We start from the raw sequence: 8,035 nt of genomic DNA, 5'->3' as shown, positions 1-8,035 counted from the left end.
TATCCCAGCCATAGACACCATGAAACACTGTTGACAAGCAAAGCGTGCAGTGATATGAAGGGAGAAAAAAAATAACGCCAAAGTCTGACATTTTTGTGGAAAAAAACACAAATGTATTCCTCTTTTGAACGCATATTGTTTAAACAAGCAAAGCGCAAAGCGTAACCCAGACAAGGCACACCTGGGAAGTGAAAACCATTTCAGTTAACTGCCTCATGAAGCTCATTTAGAGAAGACCAAGGTTGTTTTTGCGGGAATGGAATGCACCATAGTTGTCTGCTGAAAAGTCAACGTTTGTTTGGCTATAAAAGCATTAGCTTCAATAGTCAATACCACCTCAAAGCTTGCAGGAGGTGAACACAAGTTCACATATGATCGTAAACTGTTACTGGAAATAAAAAAGGCAAGCATTGTGAATTATTCAGACATGACACGGAGAAACACCTTCTCTCCTCGTGCTTAAAAAAACAGCATAGACCAGCTACCACCATGACCAGCATAGGCAAGCATACATTGTGGTTTTGTGCTGGCATACCAGCATATGTTGTGTTTCTGTGTTGGTATGTTGGCCTTCCAGACCAGCATAGACCAGTGTACCAGCACGGAAACACAACATATGCTGGTCTATGTTGGTAGCTGGTCTATGCTGGTTTTTCCAGCAGGGTGCTCCCTCTACTTTTTGGTCTCTGCTGGTATGGTGGCACACATCCCATACTGGTAAGACCAACAAAACATGACAATTTACAGCTGAATATTTTTGCTTTTACCACTGCTATTGTATCTACTGATCTTATCACAACAAAAAAGAATTGAGCAGTCCGAAGACCACGAGTGATAAATTTTATGATTTATAATCAGTAAAAGCTAAGGTTCATGATTTGTCTGACTACTAGCTACACTTTGTAACAAGTGTTCAATGAACACTTAGGTCAACTTTATGTAATTCTACATGGAATATGATTACAGTTGAGTCCTGTCCCCTTCTCTGACCTTCAACTGGCTTCCCAGCAGTAACTCTTTGTTGTCCAAAATAGCCGTCAAGCATGCATACAGAAATCACTACATGGACAAATTTAGACATGAAAAAATAGATTTCTGTTATTATAGTCTTGTTTTATAGTCTCCCTCACATTCCCATACAATAGTTTATGTCATTGCATTGGATTCTGTCAAGTGTTTTCTCTAAATAAATGGAATGAGGCAGACGGTCCCAAAGGAGGAGGAAACTAAACTGTGACATTATTGTGGTTGCCCATGATAACACGCTACAGGAGGCGTCCTGGCTCTTCTACCAATATTGGAACCACTAAATGACCCGTAATTATGTACAAAGTGTTTCTTTCTTTATTCTACAGGGTCAGGCAAAATTATATGACACATTTGTAGGTTAAATAAAAGTCAAATAAAGTAAAGAATCATTCATTCATTCATTTTGTACCGCTTTTTCCTCACGAGGGGTGCTGGAGCCTATCCCAGCTGTCTTTGGGCGAGAGGCAGAATACACCCTGGACTGGTCGCCAGCCAATCACAGGGCACATATAGACAAACAACCATTCACACTCACATTCATACCTATGGACAATTTGGAGTCGCCAATTAACCTAGCATGTTTTTGGAATGTGGGTGGAAACCGGAGTACCCGGAGAAAACCCACACATGCACGGGGAGAACATGCAAACTCCACACAGAGATGGCCGAGAGCGGAATTGAACCCTGGTGTCCTAGCTGTGAGGTCTGCGCGCTAACCACTAGACTGTGCCGCCGAGTAAAGAATCAATTATTTTCTAAAAGTACATATAATGCCATTTTTATTTGTTTCTTTATAGTGCCATTGTTTTTAGTTTATTTTTCAGTTGCTGCCATGAATTTGACTACTGAGCATCGCGCTTTCATTGTGGAAAACGTTTATCAAAACAAACAAATATTTCGTATGCACTTCAATCTTGATAGACATGATCCAGTACCAGCTCGAAACACCATCTTGTTATGGGTTACCAACTTCAGAGCTACTGGATCTGCATTGAAAAAAAAATCAACCGGCCGACCTCGCACCGCCAGAACTGATTTAATATTTAAAACATAATGAAACAGAATGACATTATATGTACAAAAATAAAAACACTATTTTGTTTCTTTACTTTATTTGCCTTTTATTTAACCTACAAACATGTCAGATCATTTTGCCTGACTCTGTACATGAGTGTTCCATAAAGATGATTTGTACTTTTTTGTAGTTGTACATTCAAGGATTTTTTTTCTCCTGAAAATAATATGAGATCATATATACTGCTGCTTGTAAAAGTGTGCAAGGGGCCAAGGTGAGACAGTGACATTGTCCAAGACATCACAATGACAATGAAAATGATGACCCATATAGTGACAGTGCAAGTAGTCTTGCTGTCGCTGTCTCGCCCAAAGAAAAGCATTCTCAAAAATTAATGCGTCAATAAATTCCAGTTTGCCAAGAAAAGAGCAATAACTCCCATTATGAGCGACTACTATTGTGTGTGTGTGTGCATGTTTGTGTTCCTGGTGGAAACAAACAAGATATAAAGGACATATTTTAGGGAATCCGATGTATTTATATAAGATTCAGGTTAGTAAGTCAAAAGGAAATGTCCCATGTTTGAGCCCTCACCAAAAATAGATTTCAGATAAGATTGTACCACAGTTGACAGAGATAATGGTACAGCATGGTTGCATTCCTGATGAATGATGTGTCAAAAGAGGTGTGCTTGATTGTCTTGAAGACAAACGACTACACAACAGTTACAGCATTGTGGTTAACTATACCAACATTCTTTTTGGTTCCTTTTCATGTCTATAGATTCATATTTCATCTAATAAAATAACTCTTTCATCTGCTGTGGTTGACTGGCGTTGCACGTTAAACCAGGGGTCTCAAACACGCAGCCCGTGGGCCAAATATGGCCCACAGGACACTAGTTTGAGGCCCCCGCCTTGATATGAAAGTTTAATGTTAGTGCGGCCCGTGCAAGTTTGATATGGATGCTGTATGGTATCATGTACCCAGAAAAAAATATTATGTTTGATTAATGTTCATGTTAAAGTTAAATAACTGTTAATAGTTGTCCTCCCTATCCGTGTGGAAGTGGTAAGTTTTTGACTATTTAAGTTTAAAGGAAATGACTTGGTTTAGGTCGCTAGCTCTCTAGTTTGCGAGTTAGCATGTGTCTCAAGACCCTGCAGTTGCGCAATATGTTGTAAATAAAAAGAGTATAAATGTGACTATAGTCGTGTTTTGTCATGTCTACAGGGCTCTAATAATGCTTTGTTCATTTTAATCTGAAAAAAATAATTTGTCTACCCACCAACTATATGTGGTTTCTTAAGTTTTTATTATTTTCCGTTTTATTATTATTATTATTATATTCATTTATTTATTACTGATTGATTGATTTTCTTTATTCTTGATTTGTTTATTTATTTTTCATCTTATTTTGTGTAGAAAAATAAAAAGTAAGATATTTGAGAACAGTGGAATGTTTTATCAGAGCTTTTCTAGTAGAAAATCGAAACCAAAGCAAAGTTTATTCATTTTTATGTTTTTAATAAATGCGTTTTTTTTGGAAAACCTGATGCGGCCCAGTCTCGCCCAAACCCTAGTTCCAGTGGCCCCCAAGTAAATTGAGTTTGAGACCCCTGGTCTACATCATTGATAGGGACAAATAGAGGGACAAAAATATACTCACACTTCTCAAGTCCATACTTTAAGTGAAGAAATTCTATTTATTTACATCATAGTCAAATGTCAACAAGAACAGGTCTAAAGAGCTGTCATCATGATATGTCAGGCACACCACCCCCCTTTACACACACACACACACAAGTCTGCAACCATACAGCTCTGATGTTTCTAGATGAAGGCACATAAACCCATTGAAGGTCACAGTAAGGCAGATTCACAGCACTACGAGGAAATTGTAGAAATTTGCAAAGGAAAGCTCAACACTTTGACCACTCTGCATTGTGACAGATGCTCTGTTTAGAACCGTCCTGTCTTCTTCTGTCTGAAGGGTGAGTGGAATGAAGGTGGCTGAGAAGTACGTGAAGAAAGATGTCCACACACAGTGCTGCTAAATGTCCATTTTCCATGTGACCTTTTCCTACGCAGATCTAGCAGCATAAAAAGATAGCGAGTCCTTCAAGTTTGTAATCCTTATTTTCTTGGCTCCATTTGCCAACATTTAGACAGACATTTTTTATCAACTGTCATTTGGAACAAATAAATGGATAGTAAACATGTTGTTTCCTTAGCTCACAGACTTTTGGCAACAAACCACAAGCTATCATTCAACAGCGACAGCAGCAGTATAAACTCTGAAAGATGTTTTTGCATCATTAAGAAACAATAATACAAATCACAGTTTGCTCAGTAGTCGTCCATTACAAGACTTCTAAACCCAAATACCACCGTGTACTGCTGTGTACACAGCAGCGGCATGTCTTTGATTTGCCATCAGATTGGATTTGATTGGTCCACACAATCCACACTTTTTTCCACACCGATACCCTGTATCCAGTCACATACATTCTTGTGCAGAATGGCTCAACGGGTCACTTCATTTGCCATTCGTAGATCACTTTAGGAAACTTGTCCCTGAGTCTAGATTGGAATAATGCAGTAATGAGTACTGCAAAATTTCTCCCAACCGTGTCCACTTCTCGCTGCAAGTATCTGTCTACATTCAGCTTCCAGGCAAGGGTTTAAAGGGAGTTTCAGCCATTTTCATGTCATTTGATGCTGAAGAATATGACACATCATTTGCCACTCCCACTACATGGAGAGACAGGAGAAACCACTCTCGGCTGAGTGAAGAGCACACACAAAGAGCATAATACACAGCTTTGGTGTATTAGTTAGGTCCGTCACACATATCTTTAATGGAGTGTCAGGTGTAGGCTTGCAGAAAGTGGAAACTTTTCATGGGAATTAAAAAGCATTCAAAGCACCTCTCCCTGCACTATGCCTGTCTCTGTCCCATGCACACATTGTACCGCAGGTCTATTAAAACCACACCCCCCCTGCATGCACAGTGCATTCCACTATCACATGCACCGATATTGCAAAACCGCTACTTTGTGAAAACGCCAAAACAAGTTAATTACCTAATAAATCCCATGGAAAGTATCCAACTTTGAATATTAACAAAATCCCAATAAATGTTTTGTTTTGCAACTGTAACACAGGTACGCACAACTGTGACCTTTGTGTGAATGTCATCAGTGAATGCATATGAAAGCCTATAGTGATATAAGTTTGTGAGGACATCTATGGATGTCTGTGCCCTGTGTTAAGTCAGGGCATACTCAAATGTCCCTTTCTCCAGCCCTTCAATGCCGTCTGCCCAGTTGGAAGATGGCATGCTGCTGTAGGGGTCCAGTAGGATCCTGAAACACCTCACTATCAGCAGGCCCAGAAACACTAATAACAGCCCCACGAAGGCAAACGCCGTCTTCTGTTCCAGTGTAAGAGAGTGCGCCATCATGTCGTTTCCGCTCATGGCAGCCAGGGAGTGGTTGTAGTGGACGCTACACATGGTAAATCAACATCTAGGTGCCTCATCTCTCCTTTGACTGGGTCAGACTCTTACAAGCTTGCATGTCACCTAGACAGAGATTATGTGATGGCTTCAGAATGCAGAGAAAAAAAACATGAAATTGAGCAGGCACAGAAAAAAAAAGGTACGAATAGTTGAAGTGTAATATTTATAAATATTTAGGCACACAAGAGCAGACTATGATTCATGAAGGGTTAACGTATCTATAAATAGCTTCTTTCAGTCATGCGCTGAGACAAACTTCTGTCTTTGGCATTTAGCACAATGTTGCAGAGATTGAGAAAAAGCTATTGTTTAAAAAAGGAGACTAGATGATGCCACAGTCATAGGAGATTATAAGACTAAAGCACAATCACATTGCTTGCTTGGAATGACTGTGTGTCGCAGTGCTTCTAGTTATATATATGCAAAGGAATATGAATGCATTGGATCAAGGCACAGCGAGCGCTACATGTGTTAGTTTCAAGCAAAATGACTTCGGACCTGTTGCATGGGAGCAGATGTTTGCCAGACTGTGTCATTCTATTAGATACAAAACAGGGAATGTTGGAGTTGAATGGGAAAATTAGTGAAATTCTGTCAAATATTCTTCCCTTATTTTTTAAGTAAGATAAGCAGCAGGTGGCTGCTGAAGTGATATAGATGGTGGACTATGTATATGAATACAGACGCAGCAGAGGTAAGTAACATGATGAGTCGGAGACAAGTATGTACAGCAAGAAAGCGAGGGTGGGGGGTGAAAGAGAGAGACTGCACTTGCAGGAATAGGTATTGGATGATAGAGCAGAAAAGCAGGCATCTCACCGTGATTATGGTTCAATTCTCACAGACCTGTTGCTACAACATCTTCTGCAGAGGTCCGCCTTCTCAGACACCGCACAGATATGACACCTTCCAGTGCTAGCATGTTGAAGTCTTACCAAAACAAAAAAAAAATCCAAAAAGGAAGAGATGGTATTAAGGATGCAGACAGGAGGAGAGGCGGGGATGTGTGTCTCCTCTCAGGGATGCTGCTCCTCATCCTCGTGCTGCCTTACTTGCTACCTCCTGCTCATTATCATTCTGTTTCTTTAGCTCTATCTCTCTCTATAGCAACACACACTCCTGCTGCATGGCAACCACTTGTTAGTCTCACTCAGCTGCTCTGCTGTCTCACTCATTCACAACATTCCTTCATAAGCAGCAAGGATGGCTGCAGTGGCATATAAACAAGCGATCCTTGCAGCCTGGGTGTGTTTTTTGTTTTCCCTCAAAGTGACTATGCTGAAATGGGAGAGGAATGTCGTGGTTTAGTCAGCGGGAGAAATGCTGCCTCGTTGTGCCTGGCGAGTAAATACAGCGCAAGAGCATCAGTTATCATGCTTGGTTTGTTTTCAAAAGATGATAAGAATGATGCTCGTGGCCATGATAAGAATTAGATTCTACTGTCAATGGAATAGTTTTACAGTGATGAAGCGGAAGCTTTAACTTGCAGGTTATCATGGAAGCGGCCATCTGTTATGCTGTTATGCAGCACAAGTTCATATCAGCTATGAGGCTTTTTGTCGTAGTGGTGCAGTGACTCAGATCTACGGATAGGAAATTCAGTGTGGGAAATGTTTGTGTCCGCAATAAATCGCAGTTTAAAGGGGATCTAGTGTGCTCATTTTTCGACCCATTGTATTGAGTTGTGGACTCCTATAGAGCAGATACACATAATAACCAGCACAGAAAGCTTTCTAGTTCTTCTTGATTCTGCACCTATTCAGCTGTATTTCTTTGGATTTTGTGGTTCCCACGAAAACGGTCTGTTTTAATTTATTCTACCCACAACCTGCCTCCAGGCACGCTGCTGTGGTTGGTCACACTGCCGAGTGCATAGAAAAACTTCCGGTTTGCGCCGCCAACTTTTTAGAAGTTGATAAACATGATTTTTCTTTTTTAAATGTCCACTTTTAACATACATGTGTTGGATCCCAAATCCGATCCGGAAGTGTAAACAGTACAACAAAAGAGGTTACTTCAAGATGTTTCTCAATGGTAAATAGCTTTAACATTTTAGCGTTTGTTTGCTACAACATTGGTAACGTGTAATGTGTTTTGCGTGACTACAAGTGTGTAAAAAAAACTCGGGTAGAGCTACCAGCAACCCCGCTTCCTTTATGCTATAATGCTACACAGACAAGAGCTTTTTCTCCATGACACAGTTAGGACACTGATCAATTGTTACTTATTGCTTGCCCTTCTGACTCTTCCACACGACCAAGTAATGTTGGAAAGGTGTAGGGCTTCAGCAAGTTTATACTGGCCCATGTTCACAAAACAGTCCAGTGTGAAATCCTGATAGTAGCATCTTTAGGAATTGTAAACAAATGTGGCGTTCCCTTTTGTGTAAACAAAGGAGCAGCACTTAGGCAGAGAGTTTATCTATAACAAAGTCTTCCCCTCTATGATGTCACAAAGAAACAGTTTTA

This window comes from Doryrhamphus excisus, linkage group LG13 (genome assembly GCF_037039965.1).
Source record: "Doryrhamphus excisus strain RoL-2023G ecotype Guam linkage group LG13, RoL_Dexc_Guam_v1.1, whole genome shotgun sequence".
Lineage (NCBI taxonomy): Eukaryota > Metazoa > Chordata > Actinopteri > Syngnathiformes > Syngnathidae > Doryrhamphus > Doryrhamphus excisus.
This window is presented reverse-complemented; position numbering follows the sequence as displayed.